The 18,538-nt window shown below is 47.8% G+C and overlaps 1 protein-coding gene across 2 annotated transcripts in view; it reads left to right on the top strand.

Moving 5' to 3' along the window:
- The first annotated feature begins 561 nt into the window (after positions 1-561).
- Positions 562-18,538, top strand: part of PXYLP1 (2-phosphoxylose phosphatase 1) — a 62,967-nt gene continuing 44,990 nt past the window's right edge. The window contains exon 1 of one of the 2 annotated variants that reach the window (XM_008008911.3): positions 562-669. The gene's annotated coding sequence lies outside the window, so the exon portion shown is untranslated. Of the gene's footprint in view, positions 670-886; positions 1,193-18,538 lie in introns of those variants that run through there. The other variant, XM_073023556.1, reaches the window with a different exon arrangement.

Genomic DNA, 18,538 nt, shown 5'->3' with positions numbered 1-18,538 from the left:
ATGGAGCAGCAGCGAGGACTAGAGCAACACAAGGCCGGATGTGTTCTGAGCCGGAAGAGAAGTGTGGGATAGGCCGAAACGGGTGGGTGGTTGGGGGTGACAGTTTGGGTCTACGTGGCAGCAGGCGGACTCCAGACGCTCGCGCCCACCCGGCGATAGGATCAGCGGCGCCGGGGCAGGCACATGGCCCCAAAGCACCCACACCAGGGCCCGGGCCGGCCAGGGCTGTGTTCCTGGGCCTTGGCGCGCGTCCGTAGGTCGGGAGTTGTGAAGCGCGCAGGGGCCCCGCGCGTCTGTGGTCGTGGTCCCCGCGCGCTTGGCGTGTCCGTGCCCGTGGCTTTGCACGCCGAGGGCTCTGCAGACTGACCAGTCTCTCGGGGCTGTGTTGGGCCTCCCAGAGGCAACGTCTTCCAGCAACCCCGCGTGGTCGCCCCCACCCAGTCTCACGGCAACACCGCCTCCAGGGCGGAGCTCCGGGGCGCCTGGTGCTGGGCGGGCCGAGCTGAGCCGGGGCACGGCGGGGTCGGCAGGGGGCGCTGCCGGGCCCCGCGAGTTGCCCGGTGGCCGGTGTGTGCCGCCCTCGCCTCCCCTAGCGCCAGGAGGAGCTGGCGGCGAGCGCCGAGCCGGGCGCGCAGCGGCGGAGCTGGGGCCGGCCTGGCACCATGGGCGGTGAGTGCGGCGCGGGCCTGGGCCGGGGCGGTTGCCGTTGGGGCTGAGCAGCGCAGAGGCTCGAGGCGGGTGGGCATCCGGGGTCCGGGGTTGGAAGACTGCCGGGGTACCCCTAACTCGCCAGTGGGAGAGGGGCGGGAAGGCTGGGGGCGCTTCGAAGCGTCGGTTCTGAATCCCGCGACTAAGCCTCCTCCTTTATTCCCCCGCTCGCCCCAGAGCCTAGAACTTGCGCCCTCTCCGCTGCCACTCCCCCCGTGCGCCCGGTGTCCCAGCCCCAGCGCCCGCCCCGTAGCCCCCTCTGCCAGCGCTGGCGCCGTCCCACGCCCGCTGCGAACCCCCGGCTCTGTCTCCAAGCCCTCGTCCCCTGCAGCCCCGCACTGTCCCGCGGAGCCCGCCTCAACCTCGCCTCTGCCCCTTCAGCCCTCTCCCGCACGGACCCCGCACTCCCGCCACCGGATTCCAGCCGAGATTCAAGCTCCCGGGATCCCCCTTCCCGGGTGGTCCTGAGCCGGTTGGTCTCCAGGTAAGCAGGCGGCCGCAACTTCGCGGCCTTTCCCGGAGACGGGGCTGGCTCCTCTTGGCAGCCACCTGCAGCCTGACGCCTCCGGGAGTCCCGGGCCTGGCCGCGGGGCAGCCCGAGTGCAGGTTAACATTCCTGGATGCGCAGGTTAGGACCGTGTGGTGTAGACCCACGACGTTGCTTTTGCTGGTGAACTTGCATATGTCCTGATCTTTTAAATAAGCTGGGTTTGTCACACACACACATATACACACAGAGAATGGATTTGCTTAGGGTAGGTTGCCTGCACACACACACACACACACACAGAGAAAGAAAAAAGAGAGAGAGAGAGAGAGAGAGAGAGAGAGAATGGATTTGCTTAGGGTAGGTTGCCTGCTTTGCAGCCGCAGCTGCCTTTTAAATTGTACCTGTGGATGGTAAAGGATTCGCTGTGCAGGACGTGGAGCCATATTTCCCGCTTCAGCTGTGCGTTCAGCGATTGCGAGGGGGCTCTGTGGGAGAGTGAGGTTATCACCGCCTGGCCAGCCAGTGTCTTTGTGGGAAGGCAGGGATCCTTTGTAAGCATTCAACAAGTAAAATTAGGAGAGATGTGGAATCAGATCGAGCTGTGAATGGGCAAGTGTAGGGGGGTGGATGGGGGATCGGAGAGTGCTCCACAAATGGGGCCGTTTGTTGATATTTGCAGAAGGCCCGTGGGTGTGAAGCTGGCAGTGCGGGGCGCGACTGCGGTCGGGCTTGGCAACAACTTACCCTCCTCAGAGGTGTTGGTGCCCAATCGGGACATTTGTGGGAAGGGGGATTATAGCAGATGGATCAAAAAGCCTCGGGAGCGGTGGCCCACGCCTGTAATCCCAGCACTTTGGGAGGCCGAGGCAGGCGGATCACCAGAGGTCGGGAGTTCGAGACTAGCCTGATCAACGTAGAAACCCTGTCTCTACTAAAAATACAAAATTAGCCGGGCGTGGTGGCGCATGCCTGTAATCCCAGCTACTCGGGAGGCTGAGACAGGAGAATCACTTGAACTCGGGAGGCAGAGGTTGCAGTGAGCCGAGATCTCGCCATTGCCCTCCAGCCTGGGCAGTAAGAGCAAAACAATGTCTAAAACAAACAAACAAAAAAACCCTCGTGGTCCCTGGAGAGAGGTGGAGATGCATGGGACAGCCTGAAAGCCAGTATATGAATCTGCTCCATCCTTTCTCCTGGCTTTCATTAAGTCCTGGATTAAATTAATTGCTTATCTCAGAGAAAGGATGTGTAGGGGAAACGTCTCTGTTAGGGGTTGGCTCCTGACCAGCCCGCCCTCACTGATGTGTTGGGAGGCTGCGTTTGGGCAGCAGGAACAGCGTGGGCCACCTGGTCTTTGGAGCACAGCACTCTGAGTGTTTGTGGAACTGCAGTATCTGTAACTCTTTTTTCTGTTGATCAGCTTGAATAGTAATTAGCTCAATCTTACTTCACTATTTGTTAGATAAGTAGCCCAAGGACACACTGGGGCTCAGTAGGGTCTCTCTGACTGTCCAGAAATTCCTGTGGGCTTCTCCTTGGCCCTCCCTACACCACTCTGCGATGAGTCACTGTCAGATGCCTCACTGTGCAGGAGCATCTTCAGGAATGGGTGGAACCATCTCTGGGGCCCTAGGTCCCTGCCTGGTCTCCCCGCCTCCCTCGGCCCCATCTACCACATCGGGTGCTCAGTGTTTGTGAGAAAAAAAATGGATGCCCCCGTGAATTAGTCTGAATTCACAACCAATATCTTCTACACTTTGCGACACTGTTCATTCAAAATGTTACCCTTAAATTCAGCAGTTTTTTTTTTTTTTTTAAATGTGTCGTATCACTAGAGACAAACTCATTTTTGTGTGTGTTTGGGGCAGGGAGTGCGATCTACACATCAGGCTCTGATGGTGGGTCATTAACCTCAGTAGGGTCTCCAGGATTTCCATGAAGAAAATCAGTTGTCTTCATTCAAGAATTGGGGTGGGTGGTGGTGGGCACCCTTGGGAGCTACTAAGTTTGTCTGCTGAGGGTTGAGCCCACCACAGCTTCACCTAGAGTGCCCAGAGCTGTAGTCCCAGTCCCCTTTAACATTTGCTATCCCTGCCCACTGATGGAGGAAGCTCCCGGGGAGACAGGGTACCACTTGCAGAGCCCCACAGGTGTTGCTTCTTGTGGCGGGCTGGGAGTGCCTCTTCTTGCACATTCCTGGCTCTATGGCTTGCAGCTGTATTGGTGGGAGGGAGGTTGGTGTTTTGAGCCAGTGCTTTGGTCTCTTGGAGGTGGCTATGACCCACTGGCAGATCGGGCAAGGTCCAGCTCTTATGCATCTGTCAAAGGCCAGCCCCAGGCAGTACAGCCAAGTGCTGAGGGGGTGGGAACACCTCATGTCCCCTTTTTTTTCGGGAATCTGGCAAGGGCTAAAATTGAGACTACCACTTGACTGTGGAAGCCTGCGCTGCCCCTGGCTGTCACGAACTTATCTTTCTTACCCAGATTGTCTCTGTCTTCAGATCTGGCTCAGAATTCCTGCAGCTGGTGAAAATCTGTTTTGTAGAAGAGGTTTAATTAATGCCTGCAGTCTGCAAGTGAGAGAAAGGGAGGAGAAGGAGAAAGAGACTACTATCTAGAGGTGGGTGGGAGAAAGGATGGGAGAATGTTCAAGGTCCTGAAAATTCATAGGGGGAGATTTCGGCCCCAGAACCTGTCCCTGGACAAGGTTCCTGGTTGGTGGATAAGGAAGTGTGCCCACATTCCAGTGTAGGGGTTACCAGTTAGGAGCAAAGTCACTGAGATAGGAAAAATGGACCCATGGGAATCTGAAATCCATTTGCTGGGCCCATCAGTCTGGTTTTGAGAAGGCCTTGAAAGCCAGCTGAGACTTGGGCTTAGCACAGTAGGAGAGCACTGAGCTGTTTGAAGTTTTTGAATGAGGTGTGTGCCCTTTTGGAAATAATGGTTTGAGCAAGATTGGTCTGGGGTTTGGCCTGGGAAGCCACTTTACCATGGCTTAATTTATAGGCCCTGAGCTGTAGCCCCAGACCCCTTCGACATCCCCCATTTTCCAATGGAGGAAGTTCCTAGGGAGACAGGGTGCCACTTGGAGAGCCCTCCTGGCCGCTTCAAATTACAACCATTGCCACTTCATCTCACCTGAGGCGCTGAGGGGAGAGTCTAGGTAAGTGACAAAAGGAGCAGTGGCTTGGAGGGTCTGTGCACCTGTACTTAGGAGGTGAAGAAGAGGGGGCAGCTTTCTAGTAGGATGGTGGGCCTTCTGATAGAAGCATCTCCCAGAGACTCTTCTTGAACCTGCTGCGCAGCCTTGCAGGTGAACGAGGGCCCATTGGAGCCTCTCAACCTGGAGATGCTGCATGGCAGCCACGAGGAGGCACCCGTGAACCCAGAATGAATTTCAGGGTCTGCTCTGACTCCAAAAGGCAGGAGGGCCCTAGCCAACTAACACCTAACTGAGCCACAGACTCTGGCCTGTTTATCCTCCACCCTCAACACTAGCAGGCTTCTTTGACCCTTCTTGGACTTTGGCTGGGGAAGCCACTGGCTTCTGGAAAAAGTTCAATCTGCAGTGATAGCAGGAACAATCTCAGGAGTGTGGAAGAAGTTAATGATTAAAAAGGCATAGAAGAACTGGATGGCGGCTTGGGGAGTAGTTCCTGCAGTCAGGAGGCAGCCATCACCTCATCCCCTTGGCCGAGTCATCTGTGCATGCATCTGCCCCTCCCTCCATCGGTGGAACTCCCTCTGAGTTGTGTACTCTGGGGAGGAGAGTTTGGGGGAACTCAAACATCTAGTAGTAGAGACTGTAGTAACTTTAAAATTCTCTTTGTATTTGCAAAATCATTTCCCCAATTTACACATTCATGTTTCAGTTTACAGGGCATCCTTTTGTCACCTACTTGCCACCCTTTATGCCCCTGGGTGTGACCAACTTCCTTAGAAAGAGCTGTAATCAATAGCATATTAATTAAAAAGCATATTAAGATGAAAATGATTGCACCTGGTTTTGATACTCCCACTCTCTCCCCTTTCCTCCTCCACTTCTGTTTGTGGTTACAGCCATCATTTACATTAAAGTTACAAATCATTTTGAATACTATTTGTCCCACCCCTCAATTATTCAGAGACATGTGTCTTTCCAACCAACAAAACCACAGCTTACTTTCCTAGGCTTACCTCATTCTTGGATCCAACACCAACCTTCAGGCCTTCAGAGATATAGCAGTATCATTTTGAACTTTTTAACTGTAAAATAAAATGAAGCTCTTACTTGCTAAGTTTGTCCTCTGCAGACATAGGAGAATCTAGTTAGAATTAAACATTTACTGTCTCGTTAAGGCTTTGTGCTTCTAAAATGAAAGTGGCAGTTGAATTACCGTAAAGTTAGTAAAGTTGTAGCACGAATTTTTGGAAGCTCAGAAATAATAATGGAAGGACTTACAGAAACGATTAAGCTTAAATATCATTAAAACATGGAGAGATATAAATATGAACTATCTTGAAAGTATAGAAAGTTTGGCAAGTATAGAATAAGTATAGAATTTTTATGCAAGTTATTATATTATTAGGCTCATGCATTATTTTTATACAGTACCTTACTGTATAAAAAAGCAACTTTGTCCATGATCTCATTTGATCCAGTAAGCCTGCGATCTGCTTAGAGATGGGAAGATGGGACCTTGGAATTGTTAAAAGGCTTCCTCTAGAATTCAGATCCCTTAAGCAGAGAAATACTCTGTAAACCTAGATATTCCTGCCCACAGTTGCTTGATAACTGAATGTGGTTATATGGTTTTTTGATAATTGTAGGTGGTCCTATTCTTAGGGGTAAAAGTAAGTATTGGTTTTCTCTAAAGTTTTCTGCAAGTCAAACAAACAAAAACTGTATATGTAGTACCCAGAAACCTGGACGGACTTTTCAAGGTTTGTGGATGTCAGCGGTTCTCTGTTGATGACTTCCTAATACTAGAGTACCTGAGCTGGTTGTGTATTCAGCACAGTGCAGTGATTGAGTGTGTACCTTCAGAGGCCAAATTGACTTTAAACCCTGGATCTACCATTACTAGCGATATACCCTTGAGCAAGTTACTTCTCTGGGCCAGTTTCCTTATTTGTAAAATTTGGGTGGTGATGATAATACCTACTTCATGGTACTGTTGTGAAACTGAAATATAATAATACATGATGAGGGCTTAGAAAAGCACCTACCACATGGTACATGCTTTAAAAATGTTAGCTGCTATTCCTATTCATTCGTTTCTTAAAATTACCTTTTAGGCGCCAAATGACTGCACTGAGATGATGGATAGAGGATGATGGTCTCTGTCCTCATGGAACAGAGGACATTATACTTCAGTGTGTGGTGAAGGACGTGAACGGTGGTGCAGACTGATTTCCAGTCACTTGCTCACTTACAGCCATGAGAGGCTGTGAAAGGGCTGACCATGGGGTGGTGACCTTGCCAGCTCTTTGAAACAGGCACTCATTTTGACTTGTCTGTGTCTGACACATGCTGGTTGTTTTAACTGTCACTCTTGGCCACAGGTTGTTAGTGGGAAGCATGATAAGAGATCCTAGATCTGTTTATTCACCTGGTTTTGCCAGCACTATTTTTGGTCCTGGTTGACAGAATGCTGCTCTGGATACTATTTTGGACTGGACTGGCTCTTCAGCAGCCCCAGAAACCTTTGGTACTATCAGAGACCCAGTTATCTTAGCAAGAAATGGCACAGCTGCTTCTGAGAGCAGGTAGGGGACTAGCCAGAGGCAGGAAGCCAGAACACCGCATTTCCTGTGTCTGCCGTAGCTAGAAACTTCTTGACCCAAAGAAACTATGTTGACTGGCATGGGTTTGCTTACTGGTGCTGGAAAGAGAACTCCTTCCTCCTCAGACCTCGCTTTGCTTGCTCTGTGCATCCTACAGAGAGGCCCCAGCGTGGCAGCCTGCCCGACTAGCACCTGCCATCACGGAGCTGGCACAGCCTCCAGCAATGGGCTGTCGACCAGAAAATCCTTCTGTGATTGCTGCTTCAGGAACTCGAGTGCTTCTCTGCCTCGTTTGAGCGTGATTAGCCCAGCTTGTACTCTACATACACTGGAATACTTCATACCGATAAGTCAGCAGTCAGATTGGAAAACCAGTCATCAGTTATCTTAGTGGCAGCTAGCTTATTTTTATTTATTTTTAACTACGGTTGACCCTTGAACAACTCAGGAGTTAGGAGCACTGATGGCGCCCCGCCATGGCCCCCGACAGTTGAAAATCCAAGTATAACTTTTAAATCCCCAGCATCGTAACTATACATAGCCTACTCAGCCAGAAGCCTTATTGATAATGTAGTCAGTTAACACATATTTTGTATGTTGTATGTATTATATGCTGTATTTTCACAATAAGCTAGAGAAAAGAAAATGTTATTAAGAAAATCATAAGGAAGAGAAAACATTTCCTATTCATTAAGTGGAAGTGGATCATCATAAAGATTTCATCCTCATTGTCTTCACATTGAGTAGGCTGAGAAGGAGGAAGAGGAGGGGTTGGTCTTGCTGTCTCCAGGGTGGCAGAGGTGGAAGAGAACCTACATGTAAGTCGTCCTGCTCAGTTCAAATCCATGTTGTTCAAGGGTAGACCTATGTCCTGGAATTTTAAATGAAGTTTTGTCTTAAAAAAAACAAAAAAACAAAAAAAATCTTGCTCCACACTTGTAAAACAAAGAAACAGCAGATAATGCCAATCTTTCGTATGTAGGGAGAATTAAGATAAAAGGGGGAAAACCCTTTCTCTGTTTTACAAATGGCTCCCCAAGTGCTCTGACTTCTCTGGTCATGATCAGCTCTTGAATTCCCAGACTGGAACCTCTTTTGTCGCCCATTTGTCTGTCTCCGTTGCAGTCCCTAATGGAAACACAGACCTGAAAAATCAAAGCTTGGGCATTTATGGTCAAAGGTCGTGGCATGGATGGTTGATTTTTTTGGCTCTGTCTTCAAAGTGAAAAATCACCATCTTCTTTAAGAAAGAAAGTATATTTTGGGAGGTGGCTAACGTCAGCAGGCAGGAAGATCTAAGCAAGCCTGTCTCATCCTCGGTTCACATAATTTCTAGCATTACTAAGTTAGCAGCGTATGATTTTTTTTCTCCTGTTGTGCATCTTGCTCTAATGACTGCTGATTATCTTGAAACAGCTGCATTAATTGATAGTGTTTAACGACTCTACTTACACTAAGTAATCGCAGTTGGCTTGGCTGAGGATCTCGAGTTCTTTTTACTTGCTTTTTAGCTTGAGAAGTGTTTATTTACTCTGTGTGCCGAATGCCAGAAGGGGAGTTGGGAATGCCTCACCTCAGTGCCGGCCCACTGCCCAGTGCTCACACTGTCCTGGGACATCATCATGTGCCACCACAGCATCCGTTCCCAGTGTGTTCTGATTGTCTGCTCACGGGCCTGTCTTCCAGCTTGATAGGGAGCCCCTAGAAAGCAGGGGCCCTACCCAGCTCATCTCTAAAGCTTTGGCCTGTAGCACAAGGACTGGCATGAAACAGGGCTCAATAAAAGTTGGGTGAATGAATGATGAGTGGTTGCAAAACATATCAGTTATGAAAGTGTCTGGCTGAAAGTAGCAGGAAGCCCTGCCTCAGTGACTTAAGCAAATAGGGGTTTGTTTTTGTCATGTAACAAAATGCATGAAGATAGGTGATTGCTGGTGTTGGTTTCAGCAGCTGACATCTGTCTGTACTGACACTTGTGTTACTCTCTTGGCCTTTCCTTCATGATGGCAAAAAACACCAGCAGACCAGACTTCCCCTGACATTTCATGGCCAGAACTGTATCACATGGGCTGCCCCCAGTTAAATGGGCCATGTGAGTGTGTAGCGGGGCACACTGAGGAAGGCTCACTGCTTAAACAAACCAAGTATGTTTAATGGTTCAAATATGGTAGGCATTCACTTTTTGCTCACACACAGTCCAAAATGGCTGTTTCTGACTGGGGCTCTCCTCCAAGAGGAGATTCAGGGACTCAGGTTCTCAAGGCTGCCATGCTCGTTTGCCTCAGTCAGCTGAAGAGGAAGGAACATGGAGGATGGTGTGTGGGAGGATTTTGTGGGCCAGGCTCAGAGGTGCTGAACTACTAGCCCTGACATTCCACTGGCCAGGGCTCAGTCACGTGACCATACCTTCCGAGGGGAGGAAATGTGGTCCAGCCACATGCCGAGGAGGGAGAGGAGATGGGTATCACAATTAGCTGGCAGTCTCTGCTACACTGTCTGCCCCCTCCCCCTCCAAAAAATCAGGATTCTCTTAGCAAGAAAGAATGAGTAGATATTGAGGGGCAAGTGGGGGTGTTTTCTTTAGAAGGAAATGCTGTACCAAGAGGCTCCAGCCAAGAGTTGTCTTCATTCCCAGGAGATCATCTGTTCTATATCCCTGCTTCTGTTCCTACCTTTGGGAACTGGGCCAGATGACTCAGTAGGACAGTGGGAGGCCCTCATTATCCCCCTGTCTTGACACAGGGCATGTTCTTAACAGCTTTGTGGGAATGTGTCCTAGTTGATTCACATCAGCAGTAGGAGGTTACCCCAGAGGAAATGGTCTTCAGTCCCCCAAGGCCAGACGAGCCTATGAGAGCTCCTTTTTCTCAAGTACCCCTGCCCACCCAACCTTCCAAAGCTTCTCTTCCTCTCTAGCCCCCGCCCCAGGCCACATCTGGAGAGGAGGAGAGGACACAGCAAAGAGTGACCTGATTCCCCTCTAATTCATTAAAAAGTGTTTTCCCACTACTTCCTGCTAGTTTTCCTCAGTAGTAATTGATGAGTGATATATTGATATACTGGGGTGTAGTGCTTTATTCTTGTTTAGTTTGCTGTAGGTTTCTATGATGGGGCTACTCCATCCACAGCATTCTTCCTGGTGCTCACCCTTTTTCCCACCCTCCCTCCTTTCCCCTACACACCTGTTGAGCACTGTTGCTTGCTCTGCTGTCTGTCCACCCAGCCCTGGGGAAGGTGGGCAAGGAAGCTGACATGAGTCTGTCGTGTTGATGAGTAGAGTGGGAGGGGTAGGCTCTGAGGGCTGTGGTTGCCCAGTATTGGAGGATGTCACCCAGCCTTGGGGTCAGGAAAGGCTTCCAGGGGGTGGTGCTTGAGCCGAGTTTAAGGATAAACAGGAGTTAACCAGGTCAAGAAGGCATCTGGGCCAAGAGAGTGGAATGGGCACAGACATTGAGTTATGAGAAGGGGGAATAGCAAGTCAGCTGTGCCAGAGTTGGGCGGGATGGTATGGCCATTCACCCGTCCAACACTGCTGTGCCATGGGGCTTGGCCTTACAGGGTCTTGCAGGTAGAAAAGGACCAGCCCCTGTGGAACTCATGGGCTGGCTGTGAGAGGGGATGAGTCTGCAGAGGAGTTTGGGCCAGAATCTGAGCAGGGCTTGGCTGCTGTCCCAGACTGTGCTCTAGAGGGTCTGCTGCTGGAGGCTGAGTAGGAGAGGTGCCCCATCACTTGTGCCATCACCTCTTGTGCCCCATTCCTCTGTGTCTGATTCTTGATTGGTCCTTTGCCTGGGCATTACTCAGGCTATAAAAATAGAGGCTGGCACCAGAACTCCAGCATGTAGTTGGTGAAGAAAGCTGAAGTTGTCATTACATATCAAGATACTTGCCAGGGAGATTTTTGATGGAGCACTTTCTTGGATCCCTGAGGATGAGGTTCTAAAGTTGGTTTATAGTTTTTTTCTCCCATGGACTGATACCAATGCCTCTGGCCACTCACTTGGGATATGTACTGGTTGTGCTTGTTACTCACCCCCGCCCCAGGCTCATACATGCCCTCGGGGACATATTGCAAAGAATACTCAACCCTGAAATCCACCAAATGAGGGCTCACCTTGCCACAGATTGGCCTGATTAGAGGGGCTGAGTCCTCTCCATGGGGCCCGGTGGAGGCTGGCGTGCTGTCCATCAGGTGTTCGTGTCCCATATAAGGCAGGACACCCTGGCCCGAAAAAGGAACTTTCAGCACTGCCTGAGAAGGTAAGGGTTCTGATAGCTCTGTGCTTTCTTTCCCTAAGGAAATGAGGGCTGAGCCAGGGTTTAGCAAAGCTGTCAGCTGCCTTGATTGTGATGAATAGTTCCAAGCGTGGTTTCCTTCGTTCTCCCTCCCAGTCCTGTTTATTAAGGTGGACTAGAGACAGTGCTGGCTGGGTGGGGCACAGAGAGATGAACCATCATGCTAGTCTAAGCCAAGGGCTGAACGAACTGCACTTTGCTTCAAGCTGGGTTAATCTATATTCGTGGACAGAGACTGAATAGTTTGATGCTGTTTATTGGGTGCCTTCTTGGTCCAAGTGCCACAGGGAATGCAAATAATAATGAGAAGGAAATCATGACTGTCTTATGTTTTCCAGGATGGATCTCATCTAATCCCCTCCATGTCCCCTGAGGCAGGCAGCAATATTACACTCTACTAGAATAGAAGCTCCATGAGGGCAGGAATTTGGGGCTGGTTTGGTCACTTCGAATCGCCAGCTTCTATAACTATCCTTGGCATAGAGCAGATGCTCAGTAAATATCTGAATGAATGAATGAATGAATTACCATTTGCAGGTGAGGACACTGCAGCTCAGAGAGATTAAATACCTTGCCCAAGCTGTTAGGTGGTAGAGTAAAAGGCCTGGTCTCAGTGCCAGGGAGGGACCATGAGGTGTGACTTGGGGACCCCAACCCTACTGCCCCTGGCATGAGGGCTACTTCTAGGATAGCAGTGTAGGAGGGCCGGAGCCTGCCTGGTCTGGTCGTCTGAACACAGCGCAATCTTGGCAAAACCCACCAGTTGTATGATGATAGAACCGCAAGCGCCCAAATGTCAGGACCCGGGGGTTGGAGGGTGTCTTCCTGCTGCCAGTGCCATGCTGTAACTCAGGGGTGGGGTGATATGCAGGCTGTATCTATCAGCAGCTTGAGAGTGACATTTCAAGAATACCACCTTCATCCGGTCAGGCGTGTGCTGAGAAACTTTCAGTGGCTCCCTACTCCTACAGGAACGTAGTCTGGCTCCAGCCCTCCTCCACCCTGTTCACTGATGAGTCACTGCATAAGGCCTGTCATCCACAGTGTAGTGGCATGGGGGTGGGCTTTGCAGCCTGCCTCTGTACCATTTATCCTCACATCAGGCACGCCCACTGACATCCTCCCTGCCTTTTAGCTCAGCACAGTTTCTGCCTCTTTCATGCAGCCATCTCACTGATCATCCCAGCACAGAGTCCTCCACCCCTCAGGTGCCTGTAGCCTTTGTCTGGCTGTACCGTGCATTTCCTAAGGATGTTCTTGGAACCCTGGGTTCTGCAGGTAGCTGGGGCTGCTGCTAAGTGGGACACAAGGCTCCTCCCAGTCCACCTAAGCACCTCCACTGCTACTTGAATTCCACATCAGATTCCATGTTGTGATGAGTTTTGAAAGAGGATAGTGTTTTAAAACCACCGGCCTCTGTAATTTATCATGTGCCTGCCCTGTGAAATACTGCTTAACTGCATTGTTTAAAAGTAATTTAAATATGTTTTACAGTACTCCTTTTTTCTGATTTTTAAAAGTAATACAAGTTTGTTTTAAGAAAATTTAGAAAACGCAGAAATATATGTGAGAAAATAAGCCTGCCAGGATTCCTACTTAAGGAGTGCTGAGCCAATCTTCTGTCTTGTAATTTGTTTGTTTTAAAGAAAATTTAGATTACTTGTCAGTGCAGCTATAACCACTCATAATATTTAGGACACATTTTCTCTTTTTCTCTTTTTAATGTTTTTTCTTTTTTTTTTTTTTTTGTTACTTTTACAAATAGCAATTATTTAAATTCATTTTTTTAAATAGCACAGGTTCAAATTCTAAAGTGTACAATAAAAAGTCTTGCTCCCACCCCTGCTTCAAGCCATTCAGCCCAGCCAGTACATGCTGTATTGTAGCTTGTCTTTTTGACTTAACAATATAATGTTTTCCTCTGTCATTACTAACCTTTTTTTTTTGTTTGTTATTTGCACCCAACATACTATAAAATCAAAGCATTAAAATATATGAGTAAATATTGAAAGTTCTTCCTACTTCACAATAGAGATGACACTGTTAATTTGAGCAGCCATCTCCTGCTAGACCTTTTTCTGTAAATTTATGTTTTCCAAAAATTTACATATATATGTTGGGATATGCGAGCGTTGGTTTTACCTAAGTGAGATTACACTGTATCTAGCATGCTGCTACTTTTGTTTTCTGTCTTTTGTTTTTAACTTGGCAATATTTCTTGGAGGTTTGTCTGTCCACACCTAAGCCCACTTCTTTCTTTTTTTAAGGCTGAATCGTGTTCCATTGTTTGGACAAACTGTGATTTTCCAACTCTTTCCCTATGGATGAACATTTCAGTTATTTTCACATTTTTATAATGACTCCTAATGCTGCTTTGTACATAGGTGGTAACATTTTTGTAGGATAGAAACCTGGAATACAAATGCTTGGGGCAAAAGATGTGCATGTTTATTGTTTTGATGGAGACCACCATTTCCCCTTCACAGATACCATTCTAATTAATCCTCTTACCAGCAGTGTATGAAAGAACTCACTCCCCTGAAACTAACTAACATTCAAGAGAGGTGAGAGGTGAATTTTTTTTTTGGCCAATCTGAAAGGTAAGAAATGCCACTAACTCCTTTTTTTTCTTTTTTTTGAGACGGAGTTTTGCACTTTCGTGCAGGCTGGAGTGAAGTGGTGCAATCTCTCTGCCCCCGGGGTTCAAGCGATTCTCCTGCCTCAGCCTCCCAAGTAGCTGAGATTATAGGTGCCTGCCACCAAGCCAGCTAATTTTTGTATTTTTAGTAGAGACAGGAGTCTCTACTAAATATAGCCTTGCCATGTTGGCCAGGCTGGTCTCGAACTCCTGACTTCAGGTAATCCACCTGCCTCAGCCTCCCAAAGTGCTATGATTACAGGTGTAAGCCACCACACCTGGCCATCAGCTCATTTTTAAATGTATATGTATTTCTATCCTGGTTTTCCAAACATATACGTAACTATACATATTGATTAGAATCATGCCATACCTTGTTCTCTATCCTTTTTTCCTTTTACATTAGGTCAAGGACTTTTTATCTGGTCATCGCATTCTCTCCAAAAGCTCAGTTGTTCAGGGTTGCTGGCCTGTTGAGCTATTGCAGATAACCTGGAGTGTTTTTTTATTTTAGTTTATTTATGTCCTTGATCTTCAAAGATCCTGGGAATGACAAGTCATAGAAAAGAAAGCAGAAGAAACACCTCCTGCAGAGAATTGGCACAAGGAGTGTCCAGTAGACAAGCACCAAATGAAAATCAGAATTAGATATTTGCTCAGGGGCTCATCACTTAGGTATTTGGGAGGGAGGTCCCTAAAATATCACCATGAGCTCTTGTTATATATGGATATTGTATACTCTGTATTATATGTTAAGCTTGACCTGTTCCATGCGTTCTGCTATGAAAAGTACACAGCTTTGCTGTTGTTGTTTGGATAGAGAGATTATGATGGTTTCAGAGCATTTAATGTCAGTGGAAACATCCAAGAGTCAGTGTGGTGTGAGAGAAATAGCATTGAACTGGAAAGTCAGGAGAGCTGGCTTCAGACTCTAGTTCTTCCCCCGACTGACCAAGTAAACCTGGAGAAGATGCTTAACCTTTTGGGTCACCTGCGGTCTGTGTGGCAAGGATGACCTGGGTGTAATGGGTTTGGAAAGCTGGGTGGAGGATAGGCTAGCAGTTACAGGTCAATTCCAGCTTAACATTAAAAGAGAGCTCTCTAAGAATTGGCACTTTCTAATAATGAGACTGGCTGTATGCTGCCAGTTTTCAGAAATGTTCTGACGGGCGGTCAGTCAGCTCTCTGCAAACAGACAGACACTATTCCTACTGTCATGTCGCTTAGGGTCAGTCGCATGAGACAGCCAGCTAGCCAGGAATTTCCCCATGGTCGTATGATTACATAATGACAGTGCTGAGAAGTGTCAGGGAGGAGAAATACCAGGTGACTTGAGAGTGTGAGACAGGGTGCTAAACAAGGCGGGCGAGTTGAAGGGCAGCCTCTCTGAGAAAGTGATCTTGGAGCTGGGATCCAGGGCATGGTCAGCAGTCAACAAGGTGAGAAAGTGAAGGCACAGAGGAAAGGCAGCATGCTGGCTGGAGGCAGGTGGAGGGATTGCTACTGGCTATAGTGAGTCTCTCCTCCATTCATTCATCTGTTCATTCACACATCCATTCACTCTCTCAACAAATATTGGTTAAGCACCTGCTCTGGACCCGGAAGTGTTCTTGGCCCTGGGGATACACGTATAGGGAGCAAGACTGACAAAGTTCCCAGCCTCATGGAGCTCAGTGTTGCCATATAGCAAATCATTCCCAAACTTGGTGCCTTAAAACAGCCGTCATTTTATGCTTATCCTCATAGTCTGGAGGTAGACCGGGCCCAGCCGACTGTTTCTCATGCATGTGTCTCACACAGTTTATTCAGGCGGTAACTGGTCTCATTCTCTGTGTTTTTGAGCACTTCAGCCTTGGCTTCAAACCCACTACCTGTCTCAGCTCACCAGATTCCTCCCAGAAAGGCAGTCCAGTGGCCTTGTGTGCTGGCTCCAGCATGCTCCTTGGGGTCTTACCTCCCTCCCCTGCCTCAGGCAGCTCCAAGAGTAACAGGTTTCTCCACCTCAGGTTCATTCTTGGGGAGCAGGAGTGATGCCCTTTTGTCATTCCAGGCACCTGCCTAGCTGACCCAGGCCTGAAGTCCCCAGTGAGCAAGGCTCTTCTGTGGGGCTGAGAGATATCTGGGTCCGGGGGAGGCATAGTGTGAGGGCTTGAGGTGAGGCTGCGCTGGTAGTGGTAGAGGGCTTGAGGTGGGGCCATGGAGGCCATGGGCAGTATTTGGTTGACATCCCTGGAGCATTACAGGAAACCCCTAAAAGACCAGAGATCTGATGACTCCCTAATGGGAAGATTACAGAAGACAGTCCTTCTTGGAAAACAAGATTTGTATTATATTTTAAAATTAATCCGTTAGAATGATTTGTCTTATAAAACAAGGCTTTCAGGTATGTCCCTGCAATGCACGTGTCCTCTAGGATTATTTGATCTCTAACTTAAAGAGAGGAAGCATGGATGTCCATCCTGATTCTATCAGTTATTTTATCACAATCAGTGATATGGCAGTCTGTGGTTCATTATCACAGAGTTGGTGTGCAGTCAATGTTCTATAACCAAGAGTTCGCATTCTACAACAAACAGTCCCACCACTGCAATTTCCTACAACACACAACAGTGCCCAAGCAGTACCTCCATGGGCCTTGTAAGAGAACTACAAAAACAAACCTCTAAATATTACAGTATAGCTTTTTGCCCTATTTGATAGACATATTAAGTAAGAAACTCCATCTAGAAATTTGATAATACAGAATAAGTACTTGCTCAGTTAGCTGCAGTTTGTGGAAACTGGTGTGTAAATAAGGATCATGGCCACCCCCCATTGCTTTTCATTCTCAAAATTACTTGTGTCAACCACTTTTGCTCCCAAATTTCTCATTAAGTTACATCAACCTGGAGTTACGTGTTTCATTACAACTTTTAGCTAAGCTGAATCAAAGCTTTGGAGCTTTTAAGAGTTTTAGTTTTGTTGTTGTTGTTTTATTTTGTTTTTGAGACAGAGTCCCACTCTGTCACCCAGGCTGGAGTGCAGTGGCACAATGTTGGCTCACTGCAACCTCCACCTCCCGGGTTCAAGCAATTCTCCTGCCTCAGTCTCCCAAGTCATTGGAACTACAGGTGCTCACCACCATGCCCAGCTAATTTTTTTTTGTGTGTGGCATTTTTAGTAGAGACAGATTTTCACCGTGTTGGTCAGGCTGGTCTCAAACTCCTGACCTCAAATGATCCACCTGCCCTGGCCTCAAAGTGCTGGGATTACAGGAGTGAGCCACTGAGCCCGGCCCCTTAAGAGTCTTATTACCTACTTTATTGGTGGGGAGCTGGGACTCTATGCAGTTCAGATTTCCTCCAAAGCTAAATGTCATAATTGTAGGTAACAGTGCCCTTAGCTCTATTTTTGTTCTAGCTGTCACTTTATGAGTGCAAAGGAGCTATATATATGTGTGTGTATATATATGTGTGTGTGTATATATATGTGTGTGTATATATATATGGAGAGAGAGAGAGAGAGTGTATGTGTGTCTTGAGAGCTTGTTTTGGGATCTGAGTCAGAGAATCCTTGGATCTCAGCACATGGAGGGCTCCAAAAGGTCACCCACATCAGCCCCTCTACCGCATCACCAGCAGTGGTGACATACGCTTGGCCACCTCCATGGGCAGGAGGGCTCATTCTATACTGACACTGTCAACCTCCCACTAAGTGGGACAGCCGTGTTCTCAGACTTACTTCTAAGGACATAAAGTTCATGCCCGCTGGCACTGGCAGTGATAACGAGCTACAGGGTTCCTGGTGCCCCACTCCTCTTCATGAATGAGTCATAGAATGACCTGCCAGTGAGCACAGGGTCTTGCCAAAGCTCTGTAGGTAAGTGTGATCCCAGCCCAAAAAGGCCTCACTGGGCAAAACGCCTCTCAGTGGCATACGTGAGTGCTCCATGCGTCCATGAGTCTGTGTGTCCATCCAGAGCAAAATCCCATTCCTAGATAATACTGTTAACACAGAAATGCAGGCCTTGGTAACCTGTGCTTTCAGGTGTGCCTGATTTACATTGCACAGCTATGAGTCTCAGGACTTTGTAAGCCTTTTTTTTTTCCTTTAAAAGTTTAACTTTTATCATTCAAGCCTTTATTGTATGCCACTTGCACTTCCAGTCTTGCAGCCTGCCTGTTTAATCCTCTTGTGCTTTCTTTGACATTTTAAGAAACTTTTAATTGACACACTTTGCTTGCAAAATTTTTTTAAAAACAAATATATTTTTAAAGTGGCTTTGTGGTGAGTAAAATCATGCCAACTGCATGTTCTCCCTTCTTTATTGAGGTACTTAGAGCTGCTCTTGACATTCTAAAATAATAATGCCAGTCTCAGATGTAACTACTTTGAAACTTAAGAAAGAGCAAAGCAGTAACGTTGGATGGAACACAGACTTGTTCCAAAATGTCAAACAAATGATAATAATAACTGAAGAGTACATAAAAGTGAAAATCCTGGCTTGATGAATTAGTTATTTGAGTCTGTTCTGGCCCTGAGAAATGATCAGATGCCTTGACAAGTTTATCCTTTGTAGAGCTGGGGAAAAAAAACCTCAAAGGAGAGAGTGGTTAGAACATGTAGTTCACAAAAGAAAAAAAAAAGTTTATTATTTC

The sequence above is a fragment of the Chlorocebus sabaeus genome, chromosome 15, assembly GCF_047675955.1.
Source record: "Chlorocebus sabaeus isolate Y175 chromosome 15, mChlSab1.0.hap1, whole genome shotgun sequence".
NCBI classification, from domain to species: domain Eukaryota; kingdom Metazoa; phylum Chordata; class Mammalia; order Primates; family Cercopithecidae; genus Chlorocebus; species Chlorocebus sabaeus.
This window is presented reverse-complemented; position numbering and strand designations above follow the sequence as displayed.